Raw genomic sequence first — 14,758 nt, forward strand, 5'->3', positions numbered from 1 at the left:
ACTACCCCTGACCTTAAGCCTATTGTTACTAACACCAGCCTAAGTCCCCCAAGGTGGCTATAGTAGGGGCAGGATGGGGCAAGGAGATACACAATACTGTTCAGAGTAGCTGCTGGTTCTGGTACTCAAAATAGTGCTGTAGGTACCAACACAAAAGGCCGCAAAGAAAAGGTGATGGTACTATATACTGGTGAGTAGCATCATAGGAAAAGCACTGGGATGTGTGTAATAGTGACCACTGTCAGCTGATAACATCATCTAGATCAGGAGTAGTCAGCCTGGTCCCTACTGCCAACTAGTGGGCATTTCAAGATTCCAGGTGGGTGTTAGGGGGTTCTACAGCACATGTTGCTACAGGACTGGTGGGCAGTAAGGAAATTTTACCATCAAGAAAGATGCATAAGTGGGTGGTAGATATAAAAAGGTTGACTACCCCTGAACTATATCATTAGAGTAGCCAACATGGCACCTTCTAGATTCTAATTTCCCTCATCCCAGACTATTAGCCATGCTTCCCAGGGCTGAAGGGAGTTAGAGTCCAGCAATATCTGGATGCGCTACAGGTGGGTTAAAGCTGCTCCAAGGAGAACAACTTGACTTTGAACACATCCTAAGAAAATCAAAAGAAAGGAGAGAAGCGGGGCACAGGAGGCTTGAATGATGCCAGATATGTCAGCCCACAGAAGCAGCCCTCTCCTGTGTTGTGAACCAAGAAGCCAACACAGTGACATCAGTGTCTGATGAAATGTTGGAAGACTGGGAACACAGTGACATCAGTGTCTGATGAAATGTTGGAAGACTGGTGTGTGCAAATAAGTGGCTAATGTAACAGAGATAAGTTTGAAATTGTTTAGTTAAGTCAGCAATTGAGAACCACCAGATATTAAATTACCTGGATGGTAAGATTTTGTTTGCAATATGTTACTGGGAAGATTTAAAGTTCATTTCCCCCCATTATTTTATCCTTTCATGCTTTGGGATTGACATTAATTCTATCTTTTTGATTTCACGTTGCCCACCCACCTTCCCATGACATCGATGCATTTATGATGAATACGAAAGGAACAGCAATCAAGCCTGAACTGAATTATCATTATCAGAGAAGCCCTTAGAAAAGAAGGTGGGTTTACATAAAACACTGTAAAGTATATTTAAGAGACTGCTCCTCTTTAATGCTAGAGGGAACATCTGTTAGAATGAGATGTAATCATTCCATGGCGGAAAGAGTAATTGTATTAAATTAATGAATGTTTAAAATGCAGGCATGGGTGACAGCTACAGGCCTCAAATTGAATTTCTACAAAAGACATGCATGGAAAAGGATTCATTTTTAATAGATAATATATTGACCAAATTTATATATCTTCGCTCTCCTTTCCCAGCTCCTGACATTGCTTAAAAAACTTGTTCAACACAAGGTTACAGAAACAGGCATCAGAAACATTCTCGCAATGGAGAGGGTCTACCATAATACATAGAAAGGGCCATTTCACTGTGATACATAACTAAACCTTTTGCTGAGCAGTTGTAGGTACTCAAGAGAGCCTTCACAATCTCACCCCATGCTGCAGGATTTGCTGAATGTGGGATATGTGAAGGTATGCCTCATCAACACTATATTATGACAATGCACGTTATAGGCTGGTCTGGAAACATCACCTGGTGCAAACCTCATTGCTGATGGGGACAACCTACTGTGAGCATGTTACAGCTTTGCTGATGGAGTTGTGCTGGTTGCCCACTCCATGATTGCAACCATCACTTTTGCAGGTCCATCTGGTTGCAATCATGGAGTAGGCCTTTTCTGCAGTGGTACAGTGCTTCTGGAATCACTTCTCCATTGAGTTTAGATGATCAGCAAACATGTCATCATTCCAGCCTCTCATAAAGACCTGCTTGTTCACCCAAGATCCGCTGATCTTTTATTACTATCCTGTTCATCATCATCATCATGTTGTTGTTGTAGGTTGTTTTCTTATTTTTGTTTTAAATGACAGCTTTTTGGTTGTATCCAATGTGGTGCTAAGTTAAAGTCACTTAGCAGTATATTGGTTCTGCTGGTGAAATGTTTTGCACCATTGCTGTTGCTCAAGAGAATGCTGACAACTTTGTTGCACAAAAGATTGTGCAACCTGTTACACAACAAGCTTCTGCTAGTGCAATGTTGTGTTGGATTCCTCTGCAGCCCAGTGTTAAAACTCACTCGTCCAGTAGTGCAAAAACCCTTGTGCTAGGGGTGAAGCCCTAGCTTTCACAAGTCTGTTACCTCCTTACTTTCAAGAGGGTAAGATCATTTCATTTCACTTTTAATTTGTATACCGTTTTTCCATTTTATAATACCCAAGGCGGTTTGCAAGCTGAAGAAACAAAGAATGTACACCTTATAACAATCTAATACAAAAATGCGATAATAAAACATAACTTTAAAATAAGCGACTTATACCAAATAAAGTAATATTCAATCCATTAAAATAGTATAGAATAATATTAAATTTCAGCATATAAAAATTAAACAGAAATCCACTCTTAATAATTATAATAAATAATTTCTAAACTATAATCAATAAAAAACAACTGCAAGTCACAGTGCATAAAATAATACAATACAAATTGAGAAGCAGAGACTGGAGGGTGGAGCAAGGCAGGTGGAAGAAAGCCTTGCCTGATGAAGTCTCTCCCCATCAATACCCACAAAATTCCTTAAGTTGTTGTTTGTTTGTTTTTTGTCAGTGCTTGATGGACACAGTCAGGTTTGGGGGCTGAGCAGGTTGGTGTTTGGCTGAGCAGGCTTCAAGCTGGGGAATGAACATTTAAAATGAACAGGTAGATCAAGGATAGGCAACCTTTGGCTGTTCAGCTGTTGCTGGGCTATAAATCCCATCATCTTCATCCACTGGCTGTGATGGCTGGAGCGATGGGAGTTGGGATTCAGCAACACCTGGAGGGCCATGGGATTGCTGTACATGAAATAAGTAACAAAATATATGTAAACTAAAAACTCAGTGTAGATCAGTTAAGAGATCTCAGAAGAAAACTTTATTTTAGCCATCAGAAGAGACCTTAGGTATCACTACTGTTGAACAAAGACAGGTGAATTATGCTCTTGGTAGGTTAACTCATTCACATTAATGAGCTCATATACTGGGAATGAATGAGAACTGGGTTATTTGTTTTACAGTTACAACCATCAAGATCTATAAACTAACAACAGGGCAGAAGAAACTCTGTAGAACATCATAAAAAAGGAACGTGATGAATTAAGCAGGTGCCAGAAGTCTCTCCCCAAGCACACACAGATTTCACATGCATCTCCTGTTTTTTGCAAGAGATACCGCCTCTTTTATAATGTGTTTAACAGCACTATCAAAATTGTCTTATTAAATTTTTATATGCTGTTGTGCAATTGATAAACAACTTGTTTGGAATGTGCAACAGGCTTCGTAACATTGCAATACTTCAGCAGAGCGCCAATGGAAGCTTAGGACTGGGAAAAGGAAGTGCTGTGATGGAAGTCATGTTGATTAGGGCTTTCCAGTGGCTCTGCTTTTGGATTAGCCCAGATGAATGCTTACCCAGCTGAGCTGGAAGGTATGTGTTCAAACAAAAAGTGAAGTAATTTCTTTGTACAGTTTATACAGAGTAGCTGCCCCCAACCTGGTGCACTCTGTATGTTTTGAACCCCAAATCCAATCACCCCTGCTCTCTGTGGCTGATGGGAGTGGTAGTTAAAAACATCAGAAGGTCACCAAGTTGGAGAAGGCTCTTTCAGAGTGGACAGAGAACTCAAGGATAGACTGTGCATTACAGCTGTGCATAGTGCTTCCCTGTGGGCTCAGTCTGTGGCCTCCATATTGGGCTGAATCACCCTATGCCATCTCAAGGACTACCCTCTGCCTCCAATCCATCCCAAAGCAAATCAGGGGCTGGCGGTTAAGGGTATTTAAAGGATTTTAAAACTCCATTTTAGTGGTCCTACTCCTTCATGAGTGGCTTCCCTGCATGCAAGGGAAACCACCTGTGAAGCAGTAGCAACTGGTTCCCTAACCATCCAGAACCCAATCCTCCCTGGTTTCAGTAGGAGCAAGGGATGCAAAGATACAAATAGATTACAATGTGATAACTGGTGGGGCTACTGATTAATGCAACTGATTTTATTTTGATTTATATTTAAACTTCTGTAACCAGCTCTAAATGGGAAGCGGGTGGTGCTGTGGTCTAAACCACAGAGCCTAGGGCTTGCTGATCAGAAGGTTGGCGGTTCGAATTCCCGCAAAGGGGTGAGCTCCCATTGTTTGATCCCTGCTCCTGCCAACCTAGCAGTTCAAAAGCATGTCAAAGTGCAAGGAGATAAATAGGAACTGCTCTGGCAGGAAGGTAAACAGCGTTTCCGTGCACTGCTCTGGTTCACCAGAAGCAGCTTAGTTGTGCTGGTCACATGACCCGGAAGCTGTCTGTGGACAAACGCCGGCTCCCTGGGCCAGTAAAGTGAGATGAGTGCCGCAACCCCAGAGTTGTTCACAACTGGACTTAACAGTCAGGGGTCCCTTTACCTTTAACCAGCTCTAAGTCTTCAGAATGAGGCCCATTTTTAAAAATAAAAAAATAGCAAGACAATGTGCATTTATTTGTTGGTGCACTCCTGGTACATACTGTAGTTTCCAGTTCAAGGTAAAGATGTGTACTGAATTGTAAAGTAGAACATTTCATGTTACAATCGTAGAATCAATTATACAGAAGTGGTTTCCATGACACAGTGCTGATAATCATCCAAAGTAATCCATGTAAGCATGCAATGGGTTGATAATGCAGCTCTGGATACTGATTTGAATTTATGAAGGTGTTCATGTGTGCTTGTGGCACTAGATATATTGGAGATTGGGGCAGCTTATCAATCAAGTTGATTGGCAGCAGATTCAGGACCAAAAGAATACATGCATTAATTATTATTATTATTATTTTTTAAAACACCAATGAGCAAATGATAGACATTACTAACAAGAGTTGCTTTTTATGACTCATGCCCCAAACTGATTGCTTTTCATGACTTAAGAGAGTTACCCTAATCTTTGGTAGATGCATCCATTGATGACCACTGTGGGTCTCCTCAGCTATATACAGTAGGGCTGTGTACTGGATTTGACTGATGTCTAAATCCTAGACCAAATTAGGTTTATTCAGCGGAATCTGGGTTTCATTAAAGTTGGCTTGAAACCATAGGCAACAAAGAGGGGCAGGTATGAGCAAGAAGAAAGAGAAACTGCAAAAAGGAGGAAGCTCCCAGGTATATGCATCTTCTGCTTCCCACTTGGCCTCTGTTCCTTCCTGTCTCCTGAAGCATTTTCTTGCCTTTCATGTTACTCCCATTATCATAACCTTGACCAGGGAGATTCTCAATTGGTAATCCCATTTGCTCAACCTGCCCAAGAAGAGTTTCTAACATAAAAGCATCTATAGTCTCCTTTAGTGGAACAAATCCCAATAAATGTTCTCTTATTGGAACCTCAGTCTCAGACATCTCATTGTGTGATGGTTTGATTACATCGACATAACGTACCATCATGGTCATTTGTTCAATGTGCAGTCCTGAATAACTGAGTAGCATTTGGTTGAGTTTGCATGTCCTAAAATGTTCTGCTTTACAGTACCTGCTGGAAACTGCAAAAGCTCATTTTGGGTATCTTTCCCTAGGTAATGAACCATTGTTTCTTGATATTTAATTCTGCACAATTGTTCATTCATGATAGGATTGAAAAGCGCTAGATATTCTACAAATGTAAAATAATAATAAAAAAAAAATCCATTGCTAGCACTGTACAGCATTTTAGTTGTACTATGAGATGCCAAGTTTTGCATGCCAAGAACTCTGACCAAAGTAATCAAGTGTTCCAAGATTTCTAGCCAATGTTGTTATACATGCCTACTTTTCTGCTGGATAAGATCACCAATTAGTTTTCCTTCAGATAAGCACAATTCAAGTTCTCTCCATGTCTGATAGTTTTCTAAGTGGTCAGCAGGGCCATGTCTTGACCATAGGCAGCAGGAGTGCGGGGCCCCCAGGCGCTGGGCAGTCAGGGCCACCAGGCCAAGAGTCTGGGGCCTGAGAATTGGGGCCCGGGGAAGAGCCCGCCCGTTAGTTGGAGCGCTGCGACGGGCTCTTCTGCTGCGGGCTGCTCTGCGCATGAGTTTGGGGGTGAGCCAGCCAGCCAGGCGCTGATGCGGTCGGCCGACTCCGCCCTCCTGCGTGCCTGGGATTGGCGTAGGGTTGTGGAGAGGCCTGCCCAGCGCACATTGCTTACACCACAAGGCACCAGCTTTGCTCAGTCGCTGACATGATGCCTCAGGCTGGTTTGTTGCACTGGGCTCCTTTGCTATTTGCGTTGGTTGCTCACCCTGCTGTGCCCATTGGGATTTTTATTTATTAATATTCTTTTGGAGATCATCTTCCCTATTTTTCTAAGGCAGAGGTGGGGAACCTTTTCAGCCCAAGTGAATCCTTTTATGAGCAACCTCCCCTCCCTCCCCAGCTTGCAGCAAAGTGGCTCTCTCGTCCCCCTCCCTCCCCCTTCCCCACTGACTGTAAAGCTCGTTCTCCAAACTAAGCAGCCTTCCCCCTCCCCCTTCCAGCCAGACAGCTGCAAATTTAACTTTCCACTCCAAGATCAAGGGCTCTCCCAACACCTTATCTCTGCTCTAGCACCCCTCTCCCTAGCAAAGCCCTGCTCATCATATGCTCCTGGGGTGAGAAACCGGGATAAGAAACCCCTCCCCCGACCACCCTCCCTCCTGCCACTTCCCCTTTTGCAGCTGCTTGCAATAACCCCCTCTTCCCCCGACTGTATCCCAGCTCCACAACAAATGTACCACAAAGCACCACACTATGCACACATTCCCATGAAAATATTCTTTATACTGATTGTGAAAATGGTTGGGAGTATGCATTATGGCAAATTTCCTTATTGAAATGCTGGTAATAGCATTCCCCTAAAGCTTCAGAGGAGAATCTGGTCTGGACTGAACAGGTCTCTGTGTGTTCCTTGATTCCATGTGATCACTGAAAAAGTGCAGTGAGAATGAATTCTGGGAAACTTGGTTCTGGGAGTTTTTCATTTAAAATAAAACAAACCCAAGTAAGGTTCTAGCACTTACAGCTGCAAATATAAGCTTGTATATGTATAAGAAATAACTGCTGGAATATAACATAGGATGGAGGAACTTAACCTCTTCCTTTGCACACAGACACCCATGTTAACCTCTTGGATCTCCCCCACCCCCAATTGCAACCACTCAGTCCCATTTTAACTTCCCCCCAATTTTGAAGCATCCAACCACTTCTCTTCTGCAGTCTTCTTTGTACTCATGTTTTCACTTTCATCCCTATTTCCATGCCTTTTCCTTTCCTTTCCTTTCCTTTCCTTTCCTTTCCTTTCCTTTCCTTTCCTGTCAATCTTGAAATGCTGTATGTGAGCAAAGAAGTCTCCTCTGAACATGTACAGAGTGCTATCCCTTCTCCCACTGTGTCTTTTCCTATGACCTCATGACACTTCATTTCCCCCTCTCTTTCCTCCCTCCCCCTTTGCTACACTCACTCCTGCTATTTCTCCCCTGCCTGAATGAAATCAGTCTTTCCTTTATTCTCCTGGGTGCTGTTTGGGGAGCAAAGTTCTGTTGGCAAAACAAGGGTTGGCTTGATTCGGGGCACAAACAAAGATGGTCATCTGTCTCCTCTCCTCATTTGTTAGAGCATGAGAATCTCAATCTCAGAGTCATGCGGAAAAGATTCCTGCATTCTCCAGCGCTGCTTATGCTAAAGATGGCCCTGATGGTCAGTATTCCTCTCAAATGAAGATAGAATTTTTCCAATGTTCTTCCTGTTGGTTTGTTTTTTTTTAACCTGTTTCTTGCAGAGTTGATTTACCTTCCCTCTCCCCCCCGCCCCCACCCCAAACAACTTACATCAATAACTTTTTTTAAAAAGACACACATCTTTTGAGGTTGAATATATCAACCATTTACAGCATACTTCTTCATCATTTGCTAGTCTCCTCTTGTAGTAGATAGGAAAACATTTAATGTTTTTTTGAATCTATGGGAAATGCAACCTGCTGTGGACAAGCTGTCACAAATTATAATAGCACAAGTTAGGGCAGTGAGCAGGGTCACTGTAATTCAAGTCAGGCACAATACTGTGTTCTTTTTCAGACTTTAGAGTACTTTCACTTTTCTTGTCATATTCTTTTTCCTCTGTGAGCTTTCCAGAAATATCTCCAATTTGCAAAACTTTGGTCTTCAAGTTTACACCATTTGTAGTAGGAGTGCGACATCCAACTCCCTCAGTGCTAGTTTCAACAAGAGCATAATCATATTCTTGTTCTTCTGTGTACAAAGCTATTTCAGGAAGAAAACCTCTTGCTTTGCCTGATCCTTAGCTTTTTCTGCCTTTCGTTTGCAACAGTGAGCTCCAGATGGTCCTTTTTTGATTAGCCATAGCTCACTAGAAAACTTTTTCTAAATAAGATTAAGATGCCGTTGTAAGATTTTAAATTAAGTGCATTTTCACTTTTTGTGTATGTAGACCAGGGGTTGTCAACCTGGTTCCTACTGCCCACTAGTGGGCGTTTCAGGATTCTAAGTGGGCGGCAGGGGGTTCTATGGCACAAGCTGAATCCTCCTTCCATCGAGCACTGGTGGGCGGTGAGGAAATTTTACCATCAAGAAAGATGCATTAGTGGGTGGTAGGTATAGAAAGGTTGACTACCCTTGATGTAGATAGATAGATATTACATAACCTCTGATCAGTTCTATGATCTATTTCATCTACAGTGGTACCTCTGGTTACGTACTTAATTCGTTCCGGAGGTCCGTTCTTAACCTGAAACTGTTCTTAACCTGAAGCACCACTTTAGCTTATGGGGCCTCCTGCTGCTGCCGCGCCGCCAGAGCCCTATTTCTGTTCTTATCCTGAAGCAAAGTTCTTAACCTGAAGCACTATTTCGGGGTTAGCGGAGTCTGTAACCTGAAGCGTATGTAACCTGAAGCGTCTGTAACCCAAGGTACCACTCTAGACATTGAAAGCATTTCTAATGTATGAATTTCTTCAAAAATTCTTTAAAATATAAAAGTAAAATATTACCAGAAATTTATAAGATATAACAAAAACTAATCTGTATAAAACAGTGTCCCTAGAAAGTCAGCATTGTACCCCTCTGAGGTCTGCACCCAAAGTGGCTGCCTGGTAGACCAGCCCTGAGGATATATAACAGGAAGCAGCTATTTACAGATCAGGCCATTGGTCCCTCTAGCTCAGTATTGTTTACCTAAATAGCAGCAGCTCTCTAGATGTTCAGACATGGGTTTTCCCCAGCCCTAACTGAAGAAGGCAGGGCATGAACCTGGCTACCTTCTGCAAACAGAGCAGATGCTCCACCACAGAACCACAACCCTTCTCTCTGCCAAAGTTACATGCCGAATGTGCATATTTGGAGAAATGCCAATGGAATTTCATGGCTCATATAACAAAACTCTAAGAACAGCTTGGCAAGAAATCTGAGTTCTGAAGTGCACAGTACTGCTCTTTAAAAAATATAACTCTACATTTCATTTTACAACATGCATATCTTTCCTTTTCTCCAAAGAGTTTGTGGTGCGTATGCCCACTCTCCGTTTCATCCTCCCAGAAACAATTGTTTGCGCATTTTCATGTGGACTTTTATTTTATTTTATTTTGCAAATATACATGAAAATTTGAGACATCAAACTTAAGGTTGCAAAAAAGTGAACTAAGAAAATATGGAATTGATTGACTTGTCCATCTCTAAGAATCAACAACTAAAAAAACCCCTCACTGTTATCTCTAGAGACCTGAGTTCAAATCCTCACTCAGTCATAGAAATGGAAAGATCCATCAATTTCAGTTAAGGATTTTACAGTCAAAAACTCAGTTCTCCAGATTTCTGCAGCAAGTTGTATTTTTAAAAATGAAAATTCATTAGCATTTTGTTGCAAATTTCTACTGATAAGCACATGTTTTGTATACAGTATTAATTAATGAACAATTTTTAAAGCAATTATTCTTAATATGATGCATTTTTATATGTTATCTTCATGAATATGTTAATTTTTGTACTCACTCCCACCCCAATTTATGCATTTTACATATATATATGTATGTATATGTTGGAGAACTGCATTGCAAAAGTTGCGTTAGTCTGGATTTTGAAGGTTGGCTGCATTTCCATAATCAGATTGTTTCAGACAGTGAAAAATTCACAAAAGGCACCATTGAATGTGAATTGAATTTCTCCTTCATCCCTACTCAGTCATGAATCCCACAGGGTCAGTCATACCTCTCAGCCTGCCCTCACCCACACAATTATTCTTAGGAGGATGAAATGGAAAGGGGGCACCCACACCTTGAACTCCTTGGAGGAAAGGCAGGATATACATGTCATAAAATGAAATGTGCCATTGTATTTTGAAATAGCTCTATTGTGCACTTCAGGACGTGGCTTTCTTGTCATGCCATTTTTAGACTTTTATTATACTAGCAATAAATTTTATCTTGCATGGCATAATCCCATTTTAATCAGCATTCGTGAAAAGAAAATTTTATCAAGCAAATTTATGATAAATTCCACTGGATTAACCCTGCAGTTACCATATTGGCAAATCTGATGCATACGTCAGTAGTGTTGGTTTTTTTTTTTTAAAAAAAAATGTTCTTAAATTGGAGTTATTTCAGGCTTTGATGAATTGTTTTATATTTAGCGGTGCATTAATGTGTAAATTGATTTAAAATGGATTCAATGCTTCATTAATATCTGTTTGCTCCAAGTTTTGCTTTGCTGTCCTGTTAAGAGATATATCAATGACAAGCTGAATTACTTCATGTAAGTGTGCTTGCAAGAACTTTATATAATTATTGCTAATATTGTAATAGAGCGTAGCCTCTTCCCTTTTTTGTGGGATGAATTTCCTGTCAACAGCAGGAAAAGTAGTTTGGTTGGCAGAAATGGAGTATAATAGTAGGGAACCTTGTTCACCCCAAGGAGCACGTTCAGTTCTGGACAACCTTCCAGGTACCACATGACAATAGTGGTCAGGGAGGTAGAGCAACAGATGCAAGAGAACTACCTCAGGGAAGTGATTCATAAGCAAAATAAACAAAATGATGATGTTGATGACGATGACAACAACAATCACCAACACAACAACCTTTGTACCATAAGCAAGTTTCTGCATACATACATACATATTTATCTTTCTACCCTCCATCCATACAAGCAAGAAGCTTGGCCTGAGCTCAAGTGCACATTCTGAGTCAAGAAAGATTCAGATTATAAGGCAGGCCAGTGAAGTGTTTGGCATGGGAAGAGTTCCCCTGACCAGACAGAGATGCCTGGTGATGTTCCCCACCTTTGGTCCAAAGTGCAACTTTTGATATTACAGAAATTCCTGGAGTATAGTCACTAGGGTTATACCAAATTCTGGGGATTTATTTATCAATAGACTATTGAGTTGACTGGACACAACAGATAATAGCTTATAGCACCTCCTTCAAGCAATATTTATCGGTGAGCACTGACGAACTACTCAAGTGGTGTCCAAACTTTTTTCAAAGAGGGCCAGATTTGATGAAGTGAAGGGCCGCGAGGGCCAACCAAACGGCCAACCAAAGTTACTAAACTTTTTTTTTAGGATAAAAGTTGCTGAGGTTCTTTTAGGATTTCACCCCAGGAAATAAGCTGCCCTTTGCTTCAATGGAAGGAAAGGGTCTCTGATCATTCAACTTTAATGGGCTTAAAAAACATTTTGCAGGAAGAATCACAAGTCAATGGCAGAAACTCAGGGATCTATCATGCTTATTCAGTCAGAGTTTAGAAGATTGAACTGGAGAGGAGATCATAAAAGGGACCTGAGGGTCATCTAGTCCAACCCCAAAATCACATACCCCAGGCCTTCCAAAGCTGAAGCTTATTATTTCTCCCACCAGGTGGCCATTATTATTATTATTATTGTAATTATAATTATAATAATAATTATTATTACTATATTATTATTATTTTCCCTGCATCCATAGATATTAGGGGTGGGGCTGATGGAAGTTGGAGTCCCAACAATCTCTGTGACTATACTCCAGGATTTTCTTTATTAATAAATGCCCCCCTTGAGGCCTAGTTTCCCCAGCCCTGTCTATCTATGGTCTCTTGTGATGTCACCAACAGACATAGCAGCTGAGGGGAAAGAGGCAGTTACTTATTCTAGAATTTCAAACACAGGAGGGCAGGAGGGGGACATTTTTCAGCCGGGGGCTTCATTTCCCTCCACACAACACTAGTCAAATGTACAAATGATCAAAGCAATGAAAGCAAGCCTTATCTTTGCACAGGAAGCTGTTCAAGGAATGACATGCAGAGAGAAAGTTAGTATCTCAGGAAAAAAGCACTTTCTCATCCATCAATCAATCAATCAATCAATCAATCAATCAATCATTTATTGTATTTGACTAAAATCCATTACAAATTCAGTTACCAAAGCACCAAACCCAATGACCCAAACTATAGCTCCGAGATTCTTTGGGGGAAGAAGCCAGGTAGATGCCATGTGAACTCAGCGATGTGTCAAGTGATGGCATCATACTACCTCCAGGTTCAAAGGTGGCATATTTCTGTCTATAGGTTCCTGAGAATCCCGAGGGCTGTTGTGGTCAGATTCTGGGCAGTTTTTGCACAGGCGTCTGTGAGAACGAGGTGCTGAACTTTGGCCGCTGGCCTGATCCAGCCAGCTTTCATATGCTACAAAGGAAGCCTTCCAAGAGAATACTTTTAATGTAGCACTCCAAGAAATGCTGCAAGTTTCAGAAAGTCACCTAATCACTGGCGGAGGAAGAGGGGAGCGGGGGGAGTGCACCGCCCCCGGTAGCGTTATCCCGGTGGGGTGCCATCGTGGCCCCCCCCCATGCTGGGCACCAAACCCCCACAGGCGGCCACGCCACGGCCCCTGGACACGCGCCAGCCACACACACACCTGTTGTGTCCATGACTTAAGGGTCTGACTCCTCTGCCCTGCCTACTAAGTGCTCACTGGCTGGTTTGCCTTTCCACTGTAGTGAGATCAGAAGAGGACTGTTTCATTGGCAGAAGCCTAAGCAGCCAAAAGCTTGATTTTCAGACACGAGGATTTTGTTTTAGACATTTATACTTATTTTTAATTACTTGGCACCACAGGCAGCTCTCCCCAAAAATGGCAAAGGTTACAATCCCACCTACATGGGAGGAAGCCCCAATGAATTCAGTAGGACTTACTTCCAAGTAGACATGGGTGCAACAGTGCTGCCAGGCTCTTTCTTGGAAGACTTCCTTGTAACATAAGAAAGCTGCCTGGATCAGGCCAGTGGCCCAACTTCAGCATTTCGTTCTCACAAATGCCTGTGCAAAAACTGCAAGCAGAATCTGACCACAACAGCTCTCGTGATTTTCAAGAACTGATATATGGAAATATGCCACCTTTGAACCTGGAGGTAGTATGTAGCCATCACTGGACACCTCGCTGAGTTCACAAGGCATCCACCTGGCTTCTTGCCCCAAAGAATCTGGGAGCTATAGTTTGGGTCATTGGGTTTGGTGCTTTTGTAACTGGATTTGTAATGGCTTTTAGTCAAATGCAATAAATGATTAATTGATTGATGTAAAAGTGCTTTCCCCCCGTGATGCTAACTTTCTCTGTGAATGTCATTCCTTGAGCAGCTTCCTGTGCAAAGGTAAGGCTTGCATTCATTGCTCTGTTCATTGGTGCATTTGACTAGTGTTGTGTGGAGGGAAATGTAACCCTGGGGCTGAAAAATGTCCCTATTCTGCCCCCTTGGGTTTCAGGTGTGGCATTCACAGATATTGGCACAACTTGGAGGGGGGGGGATATTGAATGTGTTTTGACTGCTGAACTGTGCTCACCATTGTGAGGACTGAGGGGGTGGGGGTGATGCCTCCCCAGCTGCTGCCATTGTCTGTGGGTTGACTGGGATGTCACAAAAACATTTGGCAGCTGAGCGGGTATAAATGTGGGCCAAGGCAGTTGCCCTCCCCAGAGAGAAATGGGCAGCTCACTGGCACTCAGCCCTGGTGGTCTCCTGACCCGTGGCGGCAAGCTGGCAAGCGGAAGGAGGCAATCGCCCGGTGCTGGGATGCTGTGGAGCAAGGAGAAGGCAAGCACAAAGTTTACTTGCTGGTGGGATCGCTACTTGAAGGCGACTGATATTCAGCTCTGAAGCTGGTTGATGTCTGGCAATTGACAGCAGCTGGTGGATGGTTGTCGGAAGAGTTTGCATTGAGACTAGTAGATGCCACAAGGTTACGCTGGCTGAGATGGATGCAAACTGGTTTGGAAGCCTTGTTTGTGAACAGGCAGCCAAACAGAGGAGGAGTCTGGGGGGATGCTGCAGATGGGGACCATCCCACTCACCTGTTTGCCTTTGCCTTACAGGGATGTCTGGAGCCGGTGAAGTTTTCCCCAAGTCCAGCCTTCAAAGTCATGAAGAGAACCGCAGGACGTCCCTATTTACATTGGAGAAATGAACGTGAAATCCTGGCAGTGAACAATGGACAAGGCCAGACGTGAGAGAAGGAGCTTTGAAGGGAGACTGTATTGCATCTGCTGCATTGCAAGTGATGGGGCAGTGGGGAGAGAGAAGAAAATGAGGGAGGAAACATTGGGACACATTAGGCGCACCATTGGAAGTGCTATGAAGACGCTTTGAACAGGAATG

General features: G+C 42.6%; 1 long non-coding RNA gene across 1 annotated transcript; it reads right to left on the reverse strand.

Annotated features, from left to right (window-relative positions):
- Positions 1–6,886: 6,886 nt before the first annotated feature.
- LOC308468906 lies at positions 6,887–14,546 on the reverse strand. The gene is made up of 2 exons (XR_013981942.1): positions 14,455–14,546; positions 6,887–7,051 (listed from the first exon to the last, which is right to left on the reverse strand). It is a non-coding gene; the product is annotated as an uncharacterized lncRNA (long non-coding RNA).
- Between the last annotated feature and the right edge of the window lie 212 nt (positions 14,547–14,758).

Source organism: Podarcis pityusensis (assembly GCF_964106645.2).
Source record: "Podarcis pityusensis genome assembly, chromosome: Z".
Classification (NCBI taxonomy): Eukaryota; Metazoa; Chordata; class Lepidosauria; order Squamata; family Lacertidae; genus Podarcis; species Podarcis pityusensis.